The 26,362-nt window shown below is 35.2% G+C and overlaps 1 protein-coding gene across 19 annotated transcripts in view; it reads right to left on the bottom strand.

Annotated features, from left to right (window-relative positions):
• The window catches only part of DGKB (diacylglycerol kinase beta), a 909,303-nt gene that overhangs the window by 816,896 nt on the left and 66,045 nt on the right, over positions 1-26,362 (bottom strand). The gene's annotated exons all lie outside the window — the stretch shown is intronic.

Genomic DNA, 26,362 nt, shown 5'->3' with positions numbered 1-26,362 from the left:
AAATATCCTTATTACACTCTTATTTTATGTTCTCATACTGTCCCATGCTTTTCTTCTCGAGCACTTTCATAACTGTCAGGTTATTTGTGCAAGAACTTGCTCCAGGTCTGTTTTCCTATTTTATTCTAATATTCTTGGGGCCAATGACTGTGTCTTATGTGCTCACAACTGTATCAGCAATATTATCATAGCTCCTGGTATTCTGTAAGTAGTAAATAGCAGTTTCTTGAGTAAAAAGATAAATATGAGACTAATCTGGTTATAAAATAAAAGCCCAAGTATTTTCCAAGCAGAGGTAACAGCATATGCAAAGACTCTGAAATAGTTAGAATCTTATCTGAATGAACGAGCTATGAAAAAGGAAACTAAACTAACACACATTGTTAATTAACTATACTCCAAAATAAAATTAAAAAAAGGGGCTTCCCTGGTGGTGCAGTGGTTAAGAATCTGCCTGCCAATGCAAGAGACACAGGTTCAAGCCCTGGTCCGGGAAGATCTCACATGCTGTGGAGCAACTAGGCCCTTGTGCCACAACTACTGAGCCTGCAAGCCACAACTACTGAGCCCGTGTGCTGCAACTACTGAAGCCTGTGCACCTAGAGCCTGTGCTCTGCAACAAGAGGAGCCACCGCAATGAGAAGCCTGCACACTGCAGTGGGGAGAGGCCCCCACTCGCTGCAACTAGAGGGGGCCCACACACAGCAATGAAGGCCCAACGCAGTCAAAAATTTAAAAAAAGAAAAAGAAAAAAAGAAAACTACATTGAGTGAAACATGGAGGGTGAGGAGGGTGGAAGGCTTGGAAGGGATCTGATTCTGCAGTTTCTTAATTTTTCTGTGAGGGAATTTTGTCTTTTTTCCTAAGAGAAATGAGCATATGTTGAAAAATTTTAAGCAAGAAAATGGCATGCTTTGTTTCGCATATTATTAGAGTCTTTCTGGCTCTTAAGTGGGAAATAATTGGACAAGAGCAAGATGGATATAGGTCGAACAGAGGGGAGGTCTTCTAAGAATCTAGAAAGGAAATAACTGAAACTGAACTGAGGTAGTGACATGGAGGTGGGAAACCAAGAATATTAAAAGGTGCTTGAATGAGCACATACAATAGTTTGTATTTAACCTACAGTAAGGCAGTCCAATATTTTGATTATAACAGGCTAATGCTCCCCTTTGTAAATAATGTCAATTTCCACTTATGTCAAAATTACTCAATATATGCTGTTATGGTTAAGATAATTTCGTGCCAAGAAAATATAAATGAGGGGTAGCAGTAATAAATGCATGGAAAGTCAATGATTTGCTATTAAAATCCTTCAGGCATTCAATTTTATGAAGGCCCTGCAACCAGCTAATAAAGTAACCAATTCATAAAAATGTATAAACGCACTTCATAATGTTCAGGGTACGCTTGCTTATATCTGGTTGTTTTAATAATAAATTCCAGAGCTTAAGTCAATAGGTATACGAATTAGAGGTATTTTGCTGAGGGCTTTATTTTATAATCTTTTTGTAAAGTATGAAATGCTTAATTCCATTAAACAAAAAATTCAGTGTGAAGCTTATAAAAATTCTCAATAATCAGAAAACATTACTAAAGTTTTTGAAGGACGGAAGTTGTTTTGCTCTTTCTTTTGTTCTTCTATTGACTTTCAGTCAACAGCTGGGTGTCAGGAATTTGCTTATTATTTTAAAATTAATTTGAATAGTAATTAAAGACTGGTAGAAAATATATGCATAATGAAATATTTAGGTCAAGATGGGTGACTGAATACTCAGGTTTTTCTCTACTCCTTTTGAAAAACATATTGAAAGGCCCAAAATAAATACTAATAAAATAATACCTGTGCTAGTGACCTCAGAAGACTGTAAACAAGAGAACTGAAGGGTTAAAGGAATTGACTGAGAACTAAAAGGGGTCAGTATGATTGTGAAAATTAGGATAGCTGACGAGTTGGTAAGTCCATGCCGCCCAACGACAGAAAGCAGCTGCAAAGGTGAGTTTTCATAACAGAATCTTGGAATCACCATCAGAAGGGGACTGAGGACTGTTTGCTTTATGTAGTCTGCCAAAGGGTGTCAAAACAACTGCTCTTATTTTCTTTCTCTAAATGCTGCTGGCTCCAGTGTTTGCCATGGCTTCACCAGGGGAATAAAATTCACCAAATGAAATGTAGACGTTTTGATGTGGAAAACTCTAAGAGCATTGGGGTTGTGGAAGTAGAGTACTGCCATAAGAAAAAGGGGATCCCAAAATAAGAAAAGAAACTATGAAAAGAAAATTCACCTAGTCATGGTCCTAAAAGTCTTGCTTTACACTTCCACAACCACTTTAGAAAAGTTTCGTTAATTTCCACAAAAATAACCTGCTAGAATTTTGATATGGATTGTATTAATTATACAGAGAAATTAGGAGACAAATCACATCTTTACCTTACAAGCCTTCCAGCTATGAGTATGGTATATCCTGCCATCTATTTAGGCTTCGGTTCTTTGCTATAATGTTTTATAGATTTCCGCTGTAAAGTTCTTGCACATATTTTCATGTTCATTCCCAAGTACTGCCTATTTCTGATGCTAATTTAAACACTGTCATTTAAAAATATTTTCTATTAATTGATCTTATTTTGGAAATGCAATAGGATTTTATATATTGACCCTTTGTCTTGCAATCTTGGTTAATTAACAGACTAATTTTATCTCATGTAGATTGTTTTCGGTTTTCTACATATACACGTTGTCCACCTACTACAATGAAAGCTTTTTTCCATTTTATTTTCTATTCCTATATATTTATTTCATTTTCTTGCTTTGTTGCAAAAATTAGGACTTCTAGAAAAATGGGTGACAAGAAGAGTAAGAGTGAGCATCTTTGTACCCTTCCAGCTCTGGAGGGGAAAGTTTTTGAAATTTCACTAGTGCATATAACATAGGCTGTAGGAATTTGTGGGTATGTTGTAGCTGATTGAGAAAGTTAGTTTTTCCCCAGGGGTGCTTAAGAGGATTTTTTTTTAAAAAATCATTTCACTGTTCAATTTTATCAAGCGCTTATTCTGCATCTATTAATAAAAGCATATGAATCTCTTTTTTTATCCTACAAATATGTAAAGTACACTAATTTTTGACGGTTAAACCTGCCTTGTATATCTAAAATAAATCCAACTTAGTTTTGATATGTCTTTTATATATTGTTGCATTTGTTTTTTATTGTTGTTGTTGATTTATTTGTATTTTAGCATCTATGTTCACTAGAAAGATCAGCCTGCAAATTTCCTTTAAGGTCTTTGCCAGGTTTTGATCTCAACATTATGCTGGCCACATAAAATGAATTGGGAAGGGGCTTTCCTGGTGGCGCAGTGGTTGAGAGTCCACCTGCCGATGCAGGGGACACGGGTTCGTGCCCCAGTCCGGGAGGATCCCACATGCTGCAGAGCGGCTGGGGCCCATGAGCCATGGCCTCTGAGCCTACACGTCCGGAGCCTGTGCTCCGCAACGGGAGAGGCCACAACAGTGAGAGGCCCGCGTACCACCAAAAAAAAAAAAAAAAAAAAAAATGAATTGGGAAGTACTCCCTTCTTTTCTATCTTGTATAAATTGTATAGAAATTATTTCTTAAATTCACCAATGAAGTCCTCTAGTCTGTTTTCTTTGTATCATGCCTTTTAAAAAACAATAAAACAGCTCTATAGAACCATAACTCATATTCCACTACCTATATAAAGTTTGCAATTCAACTTTTTTCTTATATTCACAGAGTGGTACAATAATCACTACAGTCAATTTTGGAACATACTGATCACTCTGAAAAGAAACCCCATATCCTTTATCCTTCCCATTTATTCTCAACACCTACAAACCTAAGCAACCACTAATCTACTTTCCAACTATACAGATTTGCCTAATATAGACTTTTCATGTAAACGAAATCATAAAAAATGTGGTCTTTTGTGACTCACATGTTACACTTAGTGTAATATTTTCAAGGTGCATGAACCTTGTAGCATGCATCAGTATTTCATTAGTTCTTATTGGCAAATAATGTTTTCCTGTATGGATGTATATACCACATTTTATTTAACTGTTCGCCAGCTGATAGACAAGTCTTTTTTAAATTATTTATTGACTTATTTATTGGCTGTGTTGGGTCTTCACTGCTACACGCGGGCTTTCTCTAGTTGTGGACAGCGGGTGCCACTCTTTGTTGCGGTGCGTAGGCGTCTCAGAGCGCAGTCTCAGTAGTTGTGGCGCACGGGCTTAGTTGCTCCGCGGCATGTGGGATCCTCCAGGGCCGGGGCTCAAACCCGTGCCCACTGCATTGGCAGGCGGGTTCCCAACCACTGCGCCACCAGGGAAGTCCTGATAGACAAATTTTGAGTTGTCTCCATTTTTTGGATAATATGAACAAGGCTGCTATTAACAATCATGTACAAGTTTTGGTATAGACATGTTTCCAATTCTCTTGAGTATATACCTAGGAGTGGACTTGATGGGTCATATGATAAATCTACGTTTAACCTTTTGAGTAACTGCCAAACTCTTTTCCAAAGCAGCTGCACTATTTTAAATCCTCACCAACAGTGTGTGAAGTTTCCAACTTCTGCCCATTCTCTACAACTTGTTATTATATGTTTTTTTATTATAGTCATCCCATAGTGTTAATTGATATCTAATTGTGGTTTTGATTTGTGTTTGCCTAATGAATAATGATGTTGAGCATCTTTTCATGTGCTCAATGGCCACTTTTTTGGAGTAATGTTTATTCAAACCCTGTGTTCATTTTTCAATTTGGTTATTTGTCTTTCTTGTTGAGTTGTAAGAGTTCTTTATGTATTCTGCATATGAGTCCCCTATCCACTATATGATTTGTAAATGTTATGATAAAGGGATTATGCTCCAAGAAGAGGCAATAGGACTAAATGTTAGTATACCGAACAACAGAATTTCAAAATACTTTCAGCAAAAACTGAGAGAATCCATATATGGTGTAAGGCCTAAAAACAGAACCCAAAATTACGTGCTAAAGACATCTGGTGAGATCAAAAGGTTTTTGAATGCTCTAACTGCCAATTCTCCCCCTGGACTCTGATACCATGTATAAGTCTACAGTCCAAGGGAACCAGGCACAGTTCTTGCTTATCTCCAAACACCTGCCTTCAGTTAGGTAGGCCATAGAACTATTCAAACAAGCCAAACACATCAACCACTGGAACAAGGGGTCATCCTACCTTCTTGATACTACAAAGCCCTTGCTTGTTCACCCTTCCCAAGTGTAAACCTGGCTGGTCTGGCATGGTGTGCAGTGCCTTCCTACTGCATGCTGTGACTTTATGTGACTAATAAACTGCTTTAATCTCATCTTAGTGTCACGTGTCATGTGTATGGCCATCCCCTTAACCTAGGATGCAACCCCTTCCTCACCAGTAGGATGAATAGGAGGCATTTAAAACAGCTGGCATAATGAACAGCACAACCCAGCCACAACCTAGGATACTTGGTTAGCTTTAACGAACTGCTCTTGGCTCACTAACTTGCTCTGTGATACACTGAAGCCTGCCTGGGACAACTGCTGTCAGGTTTCTCTAGTATATATAAGTGCTACAACTATACAAATGCTCGTGTACACTTTGTTGTCTTCTTTGGGTGTTGCCAGCTCTACCAATCCTAAGATGTTCTCATCTCTAAGGTGAGAACTGCTGTTAAGTGACTCTACCCCGTATGACTCTCAGGTTCAGACTGTATTTCGCAGGTCATCTCTGAGGCTCCCACTGTTAAGGCAGCAATGACACAGTGCCTTAATCAATCTAAGCTTGAGTCCTGCTTACCAAGGGTCAGGCTAGAGCTCTCCAGTCACTGCATCTAGCTCGGTGACTGTCACTGGATGCCCGGTGCAGCCATTCGGATAATTTTTTGTCATTGTGCACCTCTGAGATAGGGAGATGGACCAAGTATGGTTCTCTGCGAAGTATGCAGAAATGGAGCCCACCAGCCCAGGGAGAATTATGCATGGAACCAGGTTGTTTATCAAGGAGCACTGTTGTTTAGGCAAGAGTAGTATCCTTGCCCGTCTTCCACGCTGCTGCTCCTCTTGCTGTTGTCACAAGCACTGACACAGTGGTGATAACAGGCACATGAAAAGATGTTCAACATCGCTAATTACTAGAGATATGCAAATCAAAACTACAATGAGGTATGATCTCACACCAGTCAGAATGCTCATCATCAAGAAGTCTACAAATAATAAAATATGCTGGAAAGGGTGTGGAGAAAAGGAGACCCTCCTACACTGTTGGTGGGAATGTAAATTGGCACAGCCACCATGGAGAACAGTACAGAGGTTCCTTAAAAAACTAAAAACAGAGTTACCATATGATCCAGCAATCCCACTCCTGGGTATATATCTGGAAAAGATAAAAACTCTAATTCAAAAAGATACCTGCACCCCAATGTTCACAGCAGCACTATTTCCAATAGCTAAGACATGGAAGCAACCCACATGTCCATCAACAGATGAATGGATAAAAAAGATGTGGTACATATATACCATGGAATACTATTCAGCCATAAAAAAGAATGAAATAATGCCATTTGCAGCAACATGGATGGACCTAGAGATTATCATACTAAGTGAAGTCAGACAGAGAAAAACAAATATATCACTTATATGTGAAATCTAAAATATGATACAAAAGAACTATTTACAAAGCAGAAATAGACTCACAGACATAGAAAATAAACTTATGGATACCAAAGGGGTAAGGAGTAGAGGGAGGGATAACTTAAGAATTTAGGATTAATAGATATAACACTGCTATATATAAAGTACATGAACAACAAGGCCCTACTGTATAGCACAGGGAACTATATTCAATATCTTGTAATAAACTATAATGTAAAAGAATATGAAAAATAATACATGTGTATAACTGAATCACTTTGCTGTACACCAAAAACTAAAACAATCTTGTTAACCAACTATACTTCAATAAAAAAAAAAAAAAAATTAAAATCAAAAAAAAAAAAAACAAACAAACCCAGTCGTAACAGACTTAAAAATAAATGGGAATTTATTACCTAAGAAAGGTGATATTTTAAATAATTAGAAAGCATAAATTCCCTCATAAACCCTATGGGAAAACTGAATAGGAATTTGGGGTGAGGGGAAATAATGTGCAGTTTCGTTAACTCCTTCCTTAGGCAAAGCAGAGTGGGATCAAACTTTAATATAAAAATTTGTAACCATAAAAATAACAGAGAGGAAAAGAAACTTAAAATTAGATTGAGGAGATAGTTTCCAGGACAAAAATGAAACTCAAGAGTCATACAAGCACACTTAATTTTGACTGAATAAAATTTAGAAATGTTTAAACAGTAAATGATATTATAACCAACAAAGAAAAAGTCACAAAGAATAACTAAGAAACAAACGGTTGCCAATGTTAACTTCCCAAAATTAATCTGTGGAATTAGGCCTGAACTAACAAGAATAATAATAAGTTTAGCTGGGGATGTGGTTGTGTTGGTTTGGGGGTTTTATTTTGGTTTTTTTTTACCTATAGTATTTTAAGGCCAGTCAATATTTATTGAGGTAAACATTAGGTTACTTTTATAGATGGGTTATATTTCATAGCATATAGAAATGATCTTTATTGTTTCAAAAGTCCACCTGATCAGGTCCAACTTCAGTTATAATTTAAGTAATAATGTATCAATTAAGTAAATTAAAAAATAATAATTATATGATCTAATTCTAGAAGGTTTAAGGAAATAAAATTATATATTGTAAAACTTATAGTAAAGCCATCTATATTCTGGAAACAGTATCTCAGAGTTTATAATTGTATAAAATTTCAAAAGAGTAAATGCAACTTCAATAAAGTAACAAGTTAAACCAAAAAGGGATCCATCAGAATTAATTTAAAGACAGAAAACAAATCAGATTCCTTCTGAGTGTGTAAATATTTGGGATTTGCCTGCTTTAAGCCTCAGTCAAACCTACACACCACCCTGCATCCCTGAGAATTCACATCTCACCCCTCCTACTCTCTTGAGGTGTTGATGAGAGAGAGAATAACCAAACTCCCTAGGGCCACTGCCCTAGGCCTCATGTAGAACAGCAGAAACAAAGGGGCCACTTGGAAAAAGTTGGATTTAAAACTCTAATTCAGCCAACTTTTGCCTGTTGTGACCATTTTCTTTCCTTAGATCATTGAGTTTTCTCTTGGTCGATATTATAGCCAACAAACTTTCTTGAGCTATTTTCTCATGGGAATTGATCCACCTTGTGTTGAAGGAAACGGAATATCCAGTTGTTTCTCCAGGTCTTTGACCATCTTTCTGTAGAAGTTAAGGTTTTGATACAAAAGGTTAATGTTTTCGTAAACTATGTAAAATTTCTCCTCCATTTCTAAGAAGTAAATTCCCTCCTCAATTGATTTTCTGAAAAACTGCATTTCATACTGTTGATTTAGCTCTGGCAGTGTCTGGAGAATCAAGGGAAGCTTTTGAATCTCTCCTCCAAACTGTGCATTTTCTCACTGCACAGAAAGATGGCTGTTTTGTTTGGGAACTTTTAAAATACTCGTTCTTTCTTTCATTTAATTTTATTTAAGGAGACATTTAAGTTAACAGCATCAATGAGATTCTTCAAATTGACCTCTAATAATCTTGGTTTCCATTTTTGACATCCTTTTTGTCCAATGCCAGCTTGTCATCATCTGTGCAATCTTCTCTAAAGACAGCAGGTAAGTTTATCATCTTAAGCACAGATTCAACCTGATTTTTTTTTTTTTTTTTTTTTGCGGTACGTGGGCCTCCCACTGTTGTGGCGTCTCCCGTTGCACGCGCAGGCTCAGCGGCCATGGCTCACGGGCCCAGCCGCTCCGCGGCATGTGGGATCTTCCCGGTCAGGGGCACGAACCCGTGTCCCCTGCATCGGCAGGCGGACTCTCAACCACTGCGCCACCAGGGAAGCCCCCAACCAGAGATTTTTAACTGGTTCACTTTAGAGCTGACTTCTTGTTCCCTTTGTGTGTTGACATTTTCTGTTATTTTTTTTCTGTTCCTTCAACTTCTGTACTCTTTTCCTTTCAGCATCTTTTTGGGCAAGCAGCTGAACATTTTCATTAAAGACATTATTTCTTTCTGATTTTGTTCTGTAGTCTTCTGAAATGACTTCAAGATATTTTGGGCCTCAGTCACTTGAGACTGGGGAGTTTGACACCTCTTTTGAGTGACTGTGTCTGTCTTTTAACACTAGCCATCATTATCTCATGAAGTGAAATTTTTGGTGGACTCTTTTTTCTGTCCTTGATCGAGAAGATCTACTGTATTCCACAGGGAAAAGGTAGACCTGTTTGCATCTCTACGAAGTGCTGCCAAACACAGAGTTTGTAACTCCAGGTAACTGGCTTCCATCACAGGTGACTCCAGGGCTTCAAAGGTGTATGTAATGGGTCTAACCATCTAACTGACTTTTCGTGACTCTTCAACTCAAGCAGCAAGTCTCATGGTTAGCTCTTTTTTTCCTCAAAGTACATTGTCTTTTTATAACAAAAGCAATCAAAATTTCCAAGGGAAAAATCAAACACACTTGAGGCTTGTGTCTATAATTGAGACAATACCATCTGAGCACTCCACAGCTGCCACAAGACTGGCTGGAAAGACATGTTTGTGGCCATTGGCAGGTCAGGCCTTCCAAGGCTCCAAAAGTCACTGCCTCTGGCCTCTGGACTACAACTTCCTGCCTAGAATCCTGTGAGTACTGTACCTTAAAACAAGTGTCTAACAACTAAGACAGACCATCAGTGGGGCTGTGGGGCAAGGAAGGAGGGCAAGTTTATAACCTAGTACTCTTTAATTTTGTTCTGGTCGCTGCACAAGTAGAAAGGGTTATTATTTGTAGTATACTGGGGGAAATGAAAAAGTCTGATTATAGCCAGAGAAGACCAGCCACAGGCTGTGACCCACAGGTTAACCATGGGGACGTAGGCGGAACCATGCCATAATCAAACCTATAGAACTAAAAATGAATTAAACTGGGTTTCTAGTTCTGTTTCTGTTTGCTCAACAACTTCATGACTTCAGACTTGAAAACCACAACCAATATGAGGAACACAATGCAGATTATAAATTATCTCCCTTTGGAGTATTCTATTTAAGCCCCACTATCCTATGAGGTTGGCAATCCCATGAGGTTGAAAATCCTAACAAGTCCATCATCCTATGAGGCTGTTAAATCTCTCTTAATGGATAAACTTACACTTGGACAGGTTAAATGGCTTGGTCAAAGACACCAACTAGTAAGTGGCAGGGTTTGATTTTTAATAAAAATCAACTGACTCCAAGTTTAGAGTTTTTAAGAAATACTTCTGCATATAGACAACCTACTCACCCATCCTCCACTATTAAAATACAGAGCTTGGTAAACAATGTCTATAGGCCACGAAACTCAAATATCCTCTAATCCCATTCTTTTCATCTTTTTAATACAGCAGTAAAGTGTCTATCACATGTATCATTCATGCATCCATTTGATGATCCGTAACGGAACAACTCCTATGTGACAAGTACTAGGGTTACAAAATAGTCTGGTCAAGGAGACAAGCAAGTTAAAAGACAGCCAGAACATACTGTGAAAAGTGTTATCAGAGAAGCTAGTACAAGCCTAGGGAGATGGACCAAAGGCTCAGTACCATGGAGAATGACAATGAAGTGAGTTTTGAAAGAAAAGTAGAAATTAGTTAATTCCAGTGCCAAGACCAGAGGACAGAGTGTTCAGGGTAAAGAGAACACTACATTAAAGATAGTCAAAAAATTGACCTGTGATTTTCAAAACCACAAATAGCTTTATATTTGAAGCACTGCGCCTGATGACTAGAGTGACAGGATATCATTTGAGCACACTATCATAGAGCAATTATAGTAAAAACCTGGCAAGGACTTTTGATTTTCCATCTAATATGTAAGGAGCTTCTAAGTCATCACTCCAGTCCTCACACCAAAAAAAGCTGGAAAACCTGAAAAAGTGTGTTTTGAAATATGCCTAGAGCTCCCTATATTTTTTAACAAGAGAACTGCCCTCAAGAGAATCTATTTTACCTGAGCCTAACTGTCTGGAGTTTTACCTAAGCTGAACATACCTGGAGGAAGGGAAATATGCAAATATAGCCTTCTCTAGCCTTTCATATGGGGGAGGAGAAATATCCAACTCAGGCTCACTAAAAGACTGAGACCTAATCACAGGCATACAGAATGCTTCCCCTTCTTCCACACGTTACTAGGGCTCTTGTATAGTAGTTAGGGATTACAACATATACACACAAGTCTTAGACCTTATTTAAGGACTCTAGACCCAAAGAAAACATGGGAGATAAAAACAAGGACATTAAAGGAAATTTAGCCTCTGATACCACAGATACAGCAAAGAGTAAACCCAGCCTAACTCCTAGCCAGTTAAACATAAAGCTAACAGCCTACCTCTGTTCCTTTAACTTGATACAGCATGTCTGACTTTTAACAAAAAGTAAAAAGATGTGCTGAATGCCAAAAAGCCCAGTCCAAAGAGACAGAACAAGTATCAGAGCCAGACTCAGTTACGGCAGAGATGTTGGAAATATAAGGCTGGGAATTTAAAACACCTATGATTAATATGCTAAGGGATATAATGGAAAAAGTGGACAATATGCAAGACCAGATAGGTAATATAAGTGTTTCAAATGCTAAGAATTAAAAAAAAAGTTAAGATGATACAAATTACAAATACAAAAGTGGAAGACTAGCCATCACTACCAATCCCATGTACATTAAAAAGATAATAAAGGAATATTATAAACAACACTATGCTCACAAACATGGTAACTTAGAAGAAATCGACCTTTTCTGAAAGATGCAATCCACCAAAAGTCACACAAGGAGAAAACAGACAATCTCAATAGGCCTAAATGGATTAGAAAAATTGAATCACTAATTAATAACTTTTCAAAGATAAAGTACCTTGCCCAGATGGGTTCACTGGTGAATCTACCAAATATGTAAAGAAATGATACCAATTCTCTACAGTCTGTTCCAGAAAATAACAGAGGGAACATTTCTTAACTCATTCTATGAGGTCAATATTACCCTAATACCCAAACCAGGCAAAGACATTATAAGAAAGGAAAACTGCAGACCAATATTTCTCACAATCATAGATACTAAAATCCTTAACAAAACATAAGCAAGTCAAACTCAACAATGTATAAAAAGAATTATACACCATGACCAAGTGGAATTGATTCTAAGTACTCAAGTTTTACTCAACATTTGAAAATATTTACATACTTTGAGACTATTTTTCTATGTGAATACACACATAAAATTGTTATGAATTCCATTTTATCATTATAAAGTGTTCCTCTTATTATCCACAAATGGCTTGAGTGGAAAATACGGTGTGGCTTTAAGTAATGAGATTTTTTTCCCCCATATGTGCAGTTTGAAATACAGTTGAGTCATTTGAAATGAATTACTCAATTTTGCCTATTATTATACCAGAAGCCTTGATTGTACATGTTTATTGATATAGTTGAAATCTTCAAGTCCTCTTGTAATTAATGTTTTATCTTTAAATTTCAGAAAGAGACATGTGCATCCTGCAAGGGGGGTTTGCTAATATCGGACCAATTTTCTTGTCAAGAATAATTAGCAAAGCTAATAAAAGACAAAACCTTATTTTTAAAGGCATCAGAGAGTTACCAAGGCTAGTAAGGACTTGAGGAAATAGTTAAGTGGTAAGAAGAACCTTTCCACTTCCCCCTCACATGTTGTAATTTTTTGAATTTTTAAACAATGTTAAGAAGACCACATATTTGCTTTATTCAATATCTTCAAGAGTTTAAAGCTATTTCAATATTATCCTCTTTATATTTCTAGAAATAGTTTTCCAAATTTCTACACTTGTGTCCTTAAATGTAAGTACTGATAAGAGTCTCTAGAAATGTAAAATCTGGCCATAGCAAATCCACTGCAAATGTACATCGAAACAATGGGAATTTTAAATTGATAAGGGGGTATATAATCTTTTCTACATATTGGCCTCACTTAAGACAGGAAATCTAATCAGAGATAAAGTTTCTTAGTGAGACAAATTAGAAATTAGGGCAAATAAACTGTCATCACGTCTAAATCTTCTGTGAGTGCAAGCTTGTACGTTTCCTCATGGGTTTCATATGGAACTGCTCTGCACTGAAGAGGCAGACAGGATTAACTTGCTGTCAAACAAGGAATGAAAAGTAATCCTTGTTGACAACGTGTACCTGTTGTGAAGGAAGCGACGACACTTTCTTCTAAACACTCAATTTTCCAAATGTTCCTTACCAAAATCTTGTGTTTTCTAAGAAAAAATGTTTCATACAGGCCATTTCTCAGTAAGGAATGTTTTAAAGAGTCTGATAAAGATATGCTAATGTGATACCTCAATTTACATATGATTTGCTTATATACTTATGGCATATTGATTTTTTTCTAGTGAAGTAGATGCAGGTGGGGAAATTTAAGGTACGCACATCTGTATCTTTTATAAGAGATGCTTTTTTCCTAAGTTTTGGAAGAATACTACCGCAGTCCCCCTTTACCTGGGGGTGATACATTCCAAGACTCACAGTGGATGCCTGAAAATGAGCCTAGTACCAAACCCTACGTATACTATGTTTTCTCCTATAGGTACATACCCCTGGTAAAGTTTAGTTTATAAATTATGCACACTATGAGATTAAAAACAATGATTACCAATACAATAGAACAATTATAATAATACACCGCAATAAAAGTTATGTGAATGTGGTCTCTACTTCTCTCAAAATATCTTATTGCACAAATGTAAAGCCTTTTCCATCTTAACTGAGCATTTATGCACTGTGGCTCTACTTTTTCACTTTGAGGTGCAACAGCAAAACTACCACGAATTTCTTTTTCTTTTGCCACAATTTCACAGAAGACTTGTTCTTACTGTACATCTTAGCAATCTCAGCACATGATTTTTTTCCTTATCTCATTAAGTCGAGAATTTTCACTTTTTCACTTGATGGCTTCTCTTTGGCATAGCTAAATTGCCAGCATCACTGCTCTTGTGCATTGGGGCCACTAAGTAAAATAAGGGTGACTTGAACACAAGCACTGTGATATCAGGCAGTAGATCTGACAATGAAGATGCTACTAAGTGACTAATGGGCAGGATATGTTGGACAAAAAGTTGATTCATTTCCTGGGTGGGACAACATGAGATTTCATCATGTTACTCAGAATGATGTGCAATTTAAAACTTATGAGTTATTTATTTCTGGAATTTTCCATTTAATATTTTTGGAACTCGGACCATGGAAAAGGAAACCTCGGATAAGGGGAGACTACTGTACTCTAAAATAATGTACCCTTCTAAGTATGTTTTATTACATGATGTAACTCAATTTGACATGTCATAGTAACAATATATCAGGCTGAGGGTATTTTGAAAAGAAACATTCTTGTTCAAAAGACTAGCAATTCAAGATATTTAAAATACACACTGTGCAAGATCTGGGACATTTTTAATCTCAAATTTGTAACAAAAGTCAGTAATTGTGCTATACTAGCTTTTCATAAATAAATGATTTATCCTATTTACTGTTGGGAAGTAGTATTTATAGAGAAGGTCAACACTGATTTTTAGAATAATTACATGTGTTTCAAGATATTCTCCAGCATATATAAGTGCTTTGACTATACACCCAGTTTTTCTCCCATTGAGACCTTCTCTCTACACTGAAGGTTTATCATTTTATTAAGTACACTTTAGATATTTACCTGCATAATGAAACATACAGAAATGAAGAGTTAGCCATGACTTGTTGACAAATAAGACCCATCAATTTGCTGCCAAGTTCAGTTTTGTAACAGAGTAATAACCAGTTTGTAAAACAATAATCTGGCTGGAATTGACTTGAACAAACATTTAGTTGAACAGTTCTTCATTTCATCATAGAGTGGGAAATGGGACCAGAGAAATCTACACTTGTCCAAATTCTCAATATTAGTGTGAGAAAATATCAAATCTGAAATTTGGGTTCCTGTGTGTCTGTATATTGTACCTCACACACAGTCCTTTAAGCATGTCAATGTCCTCTCTACTGGGGAACAAAGATGCCATTGAGAGTGAAGAAGAGAAGTGGCCCCAGGCAACCACCAACAGTTTCATTTTCAGCATAAACAATGTATTTTTGAAAAAGGAACTAAAGTTATGTGAAGAAAGACCTGAACCTGGATTCAAACTCAAAATTAAGTTCATAGGCCCTGTGACTCTGTTTTTGGCCCCAAACAAGTCACTTTAAAGCCCTGGATCTGTTTCTTTTTCTGCCTGCTTTCCTTCATAAGGATGTAAAAGTTAAATAAGACACTGAATTTGAAAGCTCCTTGAAACATGCAGAGCGCTGAAAAGTGTGAGGCATTAAGGAACTGTATGAAGCGTTCCTAAAGTTGGCTGTGACTGAGTTGGCAAGTGTGGACCCAAAAAGCAGGTCTAGCAATTCACCTCAATTTCCAATGTGTAAAATATGTATACATTAAAAATTATATTAATGATTTCATTTAATATATTGTATATATTCTAAAGAGGGTTTTATTTCTCTCTTAATCTCCTTAAAGCCTCTCACAGGGACCTGCACATAGCAGGCTCACAGAAATACTTTGTTTACACTGTGTAACATATATTAATTATATATTCATATACAAATAGAGTTGAACACTGTTTTAGATTTATTTTATACAATCAGTCTTGAATAGAAAAATGAAACAAACTATGAAGCATGAGGAAAGAAATGAAAATATAAGAGAGCTCATTTTAGACCCCCAAAGGAAATAACTATAGGCACGATAAATATTGAAGTATATTTGTATTAACCTGTACACACCATAATAGCATCTAAAGCCCAAAGTATCTATATTTCAACAGTTGTGTTTTGCCTTTTACAAATAGGGTATCTGCGAAACCTAAACATATAAAAATATAATAAAGTAATAAAGATATTTAGATTATAACAGAGAACATGGAAAGTAATATTAATAAAGTGTAGAAAAGTAACATGAAGCTTGAGTTCCAAATACACTGCTCAAGTAAAAACTAAATTATTTTATTTTAGCATATCTGTCAGTGAGAAATTGTTCAGTTAATTTGCTTCTGGAGTAAACGACCATGCTGATGTTCATCAAATATTTAGTAATAAGTTCTAGGCTCCCAGATACCAATGATTTGGGTCCTTTTTTGTAAAATATGTCAACTTGTAAATTTGTTACACTCTATGCAATGCATTGTGAGGGAGCTGGTTCTTAATTTCAAGGAAAAATATGGAAACATTTATATATTTCTATTTTTACTAACAAAATATTAAGCCATAATATCCCAGAATATATCACGTAAAGTTAGTAATACTAAAAATCAAAGAAGCTCAAATTATATTATGGATTATTTTTACACATAGCAATGTGCCTGTTTTGGGTGAGAGCAGAGAGGGAATACACCTAACAGGTGAACTTACAAGTACTGAATAGTGTACACTAATTTATATGGAAATCTTTGAGGAGCGCTTTGAGGGAAATTATTTTTAATGAAGTCCATAATTGACATTAGGACATATACAGATATATTTGATAGACTTGGAGGAACAAACAGAAACCAAACTGTAGGAAACCAATGAGATGGGTAACAGATTTCTCCATAATGGAAAATGTCTGGCATAGAAAGACCAGTTTAGCATCAGGATTGAGGATAAACGTTTTAGATTGGGATTGGTAGTATTGAGAACCAGAATCAGACCAACCCAGCAATTTAGTGAGTATAAATATGTCTGGGAAAAATTATTCATTTGAATCGAAAGAACTATCCTAATAAATTCTATAACATGAAAAAAATGTGTGCATATTTTAGAAGGAGAGATTATAAAATCTCATTTAGTAGCCCACAGATTTCAAGAATATTAGGAGATAAAATCTATAAATATAAAGTAATGGTGGCAATTTAAAACTATTTAAGAAATATTTTCCTTTTATGGATTAAAAGGGCAGAATAAAAATTTATCATTTTCAATACAATTTTTTCCTACAGATTAAAATTAATTTAATTAGCTTATAGAGACTAATGAAGGTCACATAAACCAAGTATTAGGGAACCCAAGAATTAGAGAAACTTTGGGAACAAAAACAACTGAACTTCTAAAACTTTACGCTAGTATTTTAGGAATTGATAAGTATTATTAATAAGAATTAATAAATATTCAGTACCATTTTGGTATGTAAGCTTAATATAACATCCAATATTCTTACTTAACTTAAGGACCTGGACAAATGTTAAATCAAATAATTAATAAATAATATTTAGATACTTCATAAAATATTAAGACTGAATTTTATTTCTGTATAAAATTAAGACTGAATTATATATACATATTTACACATGTATGTATATACACACCTTTTTTGTTACTTTAGTATGTTAGAGAGTGGCCATTCTTGGGGGCCAAGTTAATGAACATGCCCATTTAGTCAATTAAGAATTAATAAAAGGGGTGTGGTTATCAGTAGGTAGCACATTATTTTGCTCAGGATCCTTTGCTGTCTGTCAACATGCTTGGCATTAACAGTCAGTTACCAATCACTACCTTCCAGTTTCCTCCTTGCAATAGAACTTACACTGACTGAAAGTTATAATTAATATTACTTTTTGAGATTAGATCAGGAATTATAATGGCATGGAAAAAATGACTCTGTATGTATGCGATAAGTTCTTGATTTTAAGAGAAAAAAGAGAGTAGTTTTCTCCGCAAGTAAATTTGTCAGGTCATTTCAGAATATACAAAATCAAGTAAAGAGAAACACTTGAACATGTATAGCAAGTTTTAGAAGGTTTGAGAGAAGCTGATTTTATTTACCTTGGAAATAATCTGCCTACAAATAATAAATCTAAAAAGAAGCAAAGAAATATGTGAAAAATTTGGCATAATGTTAGTATTGATGACCTTATCAATAATACATTTTAAAAGCAGCTTATGCATTTTTAATTGCCACATAATAATGCAAAACTGAATTTGGATATCAATTAATATGACAAGTATGTTGTCATTTCTTAACAAGGGGTATTAAAACAGTATGTCCAAACGTCTGCATTTTCATGCCTCATCAGAATAACTACATAATTTTCTGTTTTTCTGTTTTGACTCTGTCATGTCCTTGATATTTAAACAATGAAGATGTATTGCTCATATCTGAAGGAACTGAGGTTCCTTCTCTCATGTTTACTTAAAACATTATATTGCCACATTGGTTAATTGTTCTTAGGCACCGAGGAGTTTATTTTAATCAAATGACGAAAGCTTGCTTGCTAATCTTTTTTGTTTTCCTTTAAATCAGATGCTAAACGTAGTCGGAAAAAATGCATGTCTTTTATATCTAAAACTAAGTTTAGAGTTCTCAGAGAGTTTCTGCGAACAAAACAGGCTTGTTTTTTCATCTTAATCAAAAGGGAAATAGAAAAAATTAGATTCATTTGATAAACTCCATGTTTCTTGGGTAGCTTAACACTATTATAAAAGATGCATGGAAAGACATTTCAAACCAAAGGATGATTTTATACAAATTGTGAATTATATAAATATTTCAGAGATTTTATAATTTTCAAAATGGATTTGAAAGACCTAAAGTTTTGTCAGTGCCCTCACTGTCCTTAATATGTTCTCAGAGGCAACACTGATAAAATTCTTATGAAAGAATTATTCATTGCGCCGCAATGAATTATTCATTGCACTCCTCTCCACACTGATATCATTGATTCTGTAATAAATTAAGTACAGTCATTCAGACTCATCTACAGATGTTTTCTGCTTTTATCTCATGCTTGCCTGAAGGCTCTATATAGAATATAGAGAAATGTTCGTCTTCAGCAAAGAAAGGTATGCTAGATCTCCTGGAAAGCAATAAACAAGGTGTTTTAAAACTACTGATACTTCAAGGAATAGACTCACAGTTGCAGGCCCTGGAGCTTAAACCTGCCGTCATTTAGAAAACTGTCAGACTGTACCAGGAGATTCAATCTGGATAGCTAGGCTTTTTTTTCCCCCCAAATCTAGAAGCAGAAAACTTTATAGACAGCTGACTTAAGACTAGGTAAAAGAATTCATCCCATTGGGCTGAATGAACTAAGAAGGGGAATTTGTGGTTCTTTGCAATATTACTGATTTAATTTCATTGTTCTATTTTTCTGATGGGTATATAAGTAAGCTCATTCTCTTCCTCTTAATCTATGTGTATCCTCAATTTACTAGTCTCTTTTATCCCTCATATTTCAGAAACATATTCTTCTGAGTGTCTGCACTTTTCATGAAAATATATTTGCAGAAGTTAAATAAAAATCGCTTATCCTTTTACTAAGGTCTAATTGGAGATATCAATGGTGAATCCAAGGTCATACCTAGAGTGTCATATTGGGAATGCTGCTCATTTAATCAGAATATGTCAAGCTCACGTTTAAGGAAGAAGCTCCCACGTGCAGTCAATGCTCACAGGGGCCTCTCAGGTAAACTAGCCCGCTTACCTCTTACACATTTCTAGCCTCACCAGTAAGGAAGGTCCTTCCTGACAGACCAGAGACCTTAACAGATTTTATATACCTCAAAGAAAGTAAAATTCACCAAAGTTTACAGGAGAGACTTTATTGGTCTTGGTTTCCTAGCCTTGGTATAAAAGAACAAACAACATAATCTTGTAAAAATCCAAACGGAACTTCTTTATGAAAATTTCTAGACAGATTTAATTCTCCAGTAGATGTTCAGTAGTTACTCAAAACGGTGCAAAAGTGGGTGCTTATGGAGACTTAAATTGTCAATAAACACCTCTTACTGTAACTATACAAATGAGTCATCCAACCATAATGTGGTCAACCTTTGTGACCAAGAACATTCTTTAGAGACTATTTAGCAAAATGGGGGGACTATTAAGAAAAACTATCCAAAATTTTGAAAAAAGGCTAAAGAAAGTACATGATGTTCTTTCAATGTCGTACCAGAGTACTGTTTTCATAGGTTCAGTCGAGAGTTATTAAATTCTCTAGAAGAATGTACCTGTGATTTTTGTTGTGATGTACCATCTAATTTGAGCTCAAAAAACTAAGTGACATGGTCACTTGGAGATTTCTGTCTGGGAGAAAAGATATGCCCAGTGGGATTTTATTGCCCTGTAAAACATTAACAAGTTTTATATCTAAACTAGAAATCTTCTAATATTCTCTTTTTAAAAATGTATAAAAATACTCAGTTACACTGGTAACTACAGTTTAACTCCTACTGGTTCCTTCATTAATGAGTTAAAAATTCTTTGACATGTTCATTCTATACAAGAGTCAAGTTATCGAAAAATATGCTTTGAGAAGGTGAATTTGACATACTAATTTCTGTATTTTTTAATGTTTACATTGATTTTATATTACTTTGTTACCAGAAAAAAAGTCCCAAAGAACTAAATTATATTGTATCTGATATAGCAAAGCTAGTTTTTGCAGGGTGGGGGGATACATTATCTCTTGTCGTAATATTTTAAGACGAGGAAATTCCATTTTTTTCTTCTTTCATATCTAAAAATAGTCACAGTTATTTGGTATTGAGCACCCAGTCCACCCGCAATGTATCTGAAATACAGAATATAGATTCAAGATACAGTGGTATTAGGCGATCTCTCAGATATGCTTAAGGACACTACTGTTCTCTTGCATTGATCAGAAGTATTTTTACCCTCCCTGACACTATTGGTCATGTCTTCTTACTAAGCTTTGTGGACTAGGTCTGTCAGGTAGTGGCAGTCTGTAAGTGAATGATGGAGAAGAACAGACACATCAATGCTATATCCTAAATACTCTGAAAACAGAAACTCAGCACCACTTTTCCACCTTTTCCTACCCACACTCTGAACATTCCCTTGAAGGAAAGGGCTACATTCCATTGTCCTACAAAATATCCTATTACAATGGAAGCCCAGTTGCATAAAGGCAATACAAATTTTCTTAGAAAAAATTTTATACTTTATTTTTATGTTACTTTGGGTGAAGCAGAAAAGAAAACTCTGAATAAAAATGGATTTATCAGAATTTTACTTCAAGTAAGGATTTCCTAAATGGAAAAAGAAACCTCATCTTTTGCTACATTCCTGTTGCATTTGTGAGTACAAGACTGAAGAAAAAAATTTTTAATATGAATTCTCTGTGGCAATGAAATTTGTCACTTAAAGAGAATTCAATTTTCAGACAAAGTAAATGTATCTTAGGTTGCTTTTGGTTTTGAAGAGTTTCTAATTCTCTCTAGTAATTCTTTTTTTCCTTGCTGACATTTTCAGTTTGCACAAATTGTACCAACCATTAGAGAAATTTTAAGGATTTCCAAAAAAGTAGTGTTAGGCCTAGCAGTCTTTTATGGAAGGATCTTTATACAGCATTTAAAAGTTTGAAGAAAAACACAAGATAATTGTCTATCCTACCTTCAAAGGATAAACTTAGGAAAGAAAAGTAGGCTGTGTTGAATAGTGAGATCATAATATGTTGATGCTGTTTTTGAAATTGTAAATTGTTCTGAGGTTTCAAAGATATTGGTTAGCCTGTTTCTAAAGGGCTAAAAGTTTCTGAAATAAATTCTCAGATGAAGAAATTCTTGTTTGGAACTTTAGAGAAGGAAGCTATTAAACTACAAGAAGATTAATTTAAATGTGCTGATTCATTAGCTAAATTAATAAAAACCAGCTGTATTCATTCTAACAAAATGACTAGAATGAAATGTCCAAAAAATACGTGAGATGTGCCAACATGAAGATTAGTATAGTCATCTGGACACTGTATACATTTGCTCTCAGCAGGACACTATCACAGGTATTTTTATATCACAGAGATTAGGAAGCATTCCACCCCCAAAAAGATCAAGTACAAAATGAAGTGACTGGAGGCCCAGTTGCATTCTCCTATAAAACAGAGGGACAACAAGTGCCCTAACACACTCCAGAGGGAGCTCCCCACTCAGAACTCCCACACTTTTCTTCCATTACATTTCTCTGTCGGTTACATAATACGCTGTAGATATTTCTGTTACTTTATTTCCCTCCTTCCTCTTGATGACTGCTGGCTCCACTGAGCCCTTTAACTTGAATGAATTTGACAATAAATTAGCTGTATATTTTCTGCAATCTATTTCCTTTCAGCTGGTTTTTATGTTTTCTGAAATAAAACTCTTAGAAGGCAAATGTCTCATGTGACTTATTTAGCTGATTTTTATGCATGAATATGTGTATGTGTGTATATGAAGAGAATTTTACTTGGAAAGAGTACTTCTTCAATTTAGAGAAGTAGCTGTATGTTAGACAATTCTAAAAACATCTTATGCCTCCATTCTTTTATGACTTTATCTTATCCATCTAGGCAAACTCAAAAGCATTGGGGAAAAATATGTTTCTAATGCACCAGAGAACATTTTGGCCTTAGATTTAAAATTTCCAATTCAAGCAATAGAGAAAGAAAGAAAAAAATGGCCCCTAAGGAATGGATTGAAACTGAAAAATAATTCAAAGGAACATTTGTTTTGGTTCTTAAATCACTTAGTCACACAAAAAAAGAAGTCAATGTAGAAGAAAAGAACTTGTACAATTATTTTAATGCAATTTGCAGGAAATATTAGGCTACTTTCAAAGACTAGACAATTTAAATTTGCAAAATCTAAATGATCCTGGTATTACTAATTCCCTATTGTGTTTTATTCTCATTCCTACTTATACTTCTATTTAATGATTTCTTTTAATAATGATTATTATTAAGGCATACTTTAGAAAAAACGTAGTGCCTTAAAGTATTTAATGGCAAATAGCTCCATATGGCCTTTCCCACACTTTTCCAATTTATTTTGTCAAGCGGAAAATAGTTATGCATGTATGGATATAAGAAGTTAAAAGCCTTAAGACCAATACCTTTGCTTAGAGGAAATTTAACATCTTTATATTTCAATCCTACATACTTGTTGCAAATCACAGTAATAAATGCTGTCAAACTCATATCTGTAATTAAATATTTTACAGGCCTGAAATATTACTTGCACTTATCCTCAAGTAAATCGCTATTTTATTATTTTTTATTTTTTTAAACATCTTTATTGGAGTATAATTGCTTTACAATGGTGTTAGCTTCTGCTTGATAACAAAGTGAATCAGCTATACATATACATATATCTCCATAACTCCTCCCTCTTGTGCCTCCCTCCCATCCTCCCTATCCCACCACTCTAGGTGGTCACAGAGCACCGAGCTGATCTCCCTGTGCTATGCGGCTGCTTCCCACTAGCTATCTGTTTTATATTTGGTAGTGTATATATGTCCATGCCACTCTCTCACTTTGCCCCAGCTTACCCTTCCCCCTCCCCGTATGCTCAAGTCCATTCTCTAGTAGGTCTGTGTCTTTATTCCCGTCTTGCCCCTAGGTTCTTCATGACCATTTTTTTTTTTTTAGATTCCATATATATAGGTTAGCATACAGTATTTGTTTTTCCCTTTATGACTTACTTCACTCTGTATGACAGACTCTAGGTCCATCTACCTTACTACAAATAATTTTGTTTCTTTTTATGGCTGAGTAATATTCCATTGTATATATTGCCACATCTTCTTTATCCATTCATCTGTTGATGGACACTTAGGTTGCTTCCATGACCTGGCTATTGTAAATAGAGCTGAAATGAACATTTTGGTACATGACTCTTTTTGAATTATGGTTTTCTCAGGGTATATGCCCAGTAGTGGGATTGCTGGGTTGTATGGTAGTTCTAGTAAATCGCTATTTTAAATTATATGTATGTGTGTGTCACTGCATGATACAGACACATATGTATATGCATTCAACCATAAAATGACAGAATTCTCAATTCATCTACTAAAAAATAAGGTGAGAGGAGACAATTATAATAATTTGCTTGGGGAAATGGAATCTAACATATGAAATAATTTGCCTGAAGTGTTGACATTTAGGAATTAGTTGGTACCATTACTGATAACAATATCAACAATATGCTGGTTTACTAAAAATTAATATATCTGAATTTTACCTATTTGGTAAAAAACTACTTAGTATACTAATGGCCTCTCTTGGGCAAAATAGTCTGATAATTCAGATAACAGAGAGGCAATGGGGAAAAAGCTTTTCTTTTAGATACTGGTAAAAAGAATATGCTCGTTCTTGAATATATCAAGGGATAAAATCACCTCTTTAAGAAAATAAATAGGGAAGGATGGAATACATGTAAATACAATTTTTTAAGAGCTCCTCTTTTAATCAAACTTGTATTACCATCTTAATACTTGGCAAAAGATACCACAACCCACAGAGCGGAAAAAACATTTGCAGTATATATATCTAACAAAAAAATGACATCCAAAACAAATTTACTATAGGAGAAAGAAAGAAAGTCCAACAGAAGAATGTACAAAAGACTCAAGCAGATATTCGCAAAAGGTTCTATTTAAAAAGCCAACAAATATCTGAAAAGGTATTCCTTATTGTTACTTATAAATCTCTGGATTGACTAAAATGTAACATACTTACAGAAAAATACAACACAGTAGCAGGAATGATTTGCAACTATTAATACATGCAACAGCATGGATAAATTTCACAAGTAAAATGTTGAGACAAAGAAGTCAGAAACAAAAGTGTACATAATGTATGGTTCTATTAATAACAAAAAAGGCAGAACTAATCTAAGCTCTTAGAAGTCAGGATAGCAGTTATCTTTATTGCTGGGGTTATTAAGTGTAATGTGGTACCCAAGAAAGATTTCTGGTAGCCTAATAATGCCCTGTCTCTCGACCCGGGTGCTAGTTCCAGTACTATGTTCAATTTGGTGAATACTCATTGAGTTTGACCCTTGAGATATGTTCTTTGCTTGATGAAAGTTAAAAAAATGAAAGCTTGTCTTCTGAACATTTCTATGAGAATGAAGAAAGACAAAATATTGTGGAGAGAATTATATTTATGAAAAAATAATATATAAAACTGTTTGTAACTCTATTTCAAAGATAGCTCTATGATAAACTTCTTTGAACCGAAGTTTTCTTTTCAAATAATTATCATTCATAATTAAAATAAAAATCAGAGTTTTACTGTACCTGTATTTGGTTTTAGTTATAAAATATATCAATATATAATATAGTAATTAGCAGTGTACCTACATTTAAAAAAAAAATTGAAGGATTCATTGTGGTTGGCCCCATTATATCCCCTTCAGTTCACTTATATGGCCTCTGGTTAAAACCATATGAATCATGGTGGATGACGATGTAAAGAATGACAGTGTTATCAAAATGGTAATCTTAATTAAAACTGCCGTGCCCCATATGGAATAACTCAGATTAGCACAGTCTTTGGCACTTAGCATGCAGCAATTGATTTGGCAAAAATTTCCTTCTTGAGCTCCAAGATGGGGAGGCCAAAAGCAGTTTGCTTTTATATGTTAAGGCCAGCAGTACAACTTCAATGTAGAACTCAGATTAATTCTCTTCTTCTATCATAATATATCCACACAGACTTTGATTTTCTTTGATATGCCACACAAAATCACATATGATGTTCTTATATGTGGTCTACAGAATATCACACACAATTTACTATCAATAACACCATATTGATCCTGGTGAGCAGAATGTTACAAGTATCCTAGATAACCTAATAATTCATTGTCAGAATCTAAAAGATATTTCTTGGAGCTGGCTTGCAACAGCTTGTGAGATCCAAATGTGCATAGTTCTTCACAAGTACACATTTTGGAATGCCCCTTTGATAATTTGAAATCAGCCATGGTGGGAGTATTTCCATGAAAGAATTTACATATCTAAAAACCGCTACTTTTTTTTTTTTCCCCTAGAGAGCTGATTGTTAAACATTTACCAGTACACTACTGGAGAAACTCTACAGATATTAAGGGGTTTACTGCACTGGTGAAATTTCGGAGGTCTGGATGACAATGTTCTATGATGTTTTGGGATATCTAAGATAAAAAGCAAGTCCTTTACATTGTACTTCCTGCTACAAAAAACTAAGACAACAGTTATAGGCCTTTTGAGATTTCCGAAGTAGCATATAATACACTTGAGAATAATATCCTAGCTCATTTATCACAAGCTGTGAATGGTTGCTAGCTGAGAGTAGATCCCAAAGGAAAAGAGGGATCTGAAGCAAGTTCTAAACTGCCATCCATAAGCTATATGTTACTGAGTTACTAAGTCATGTGATCATGGGTTATTTCAGAAAATCATCATGCAATGGAAATCAATTAATCAGGACAGAACTCAAG

This window comes from Stenella coeruleoalba (genome assembly GCF_951394435.1).
Source record: "Stenella coeruleoalba genome assembly, chromosome: 9".
NCBI lineage: Eukaryota > Metazoa > Chordata > Mammalia > Artiodactyla > Delphinidae > Stenella > Stenella coeruleoalba.
Note: the sequence above shows the minus strand (reverse complement) of the source record. Positions and strands in the feature narration are given on the sequence as shown.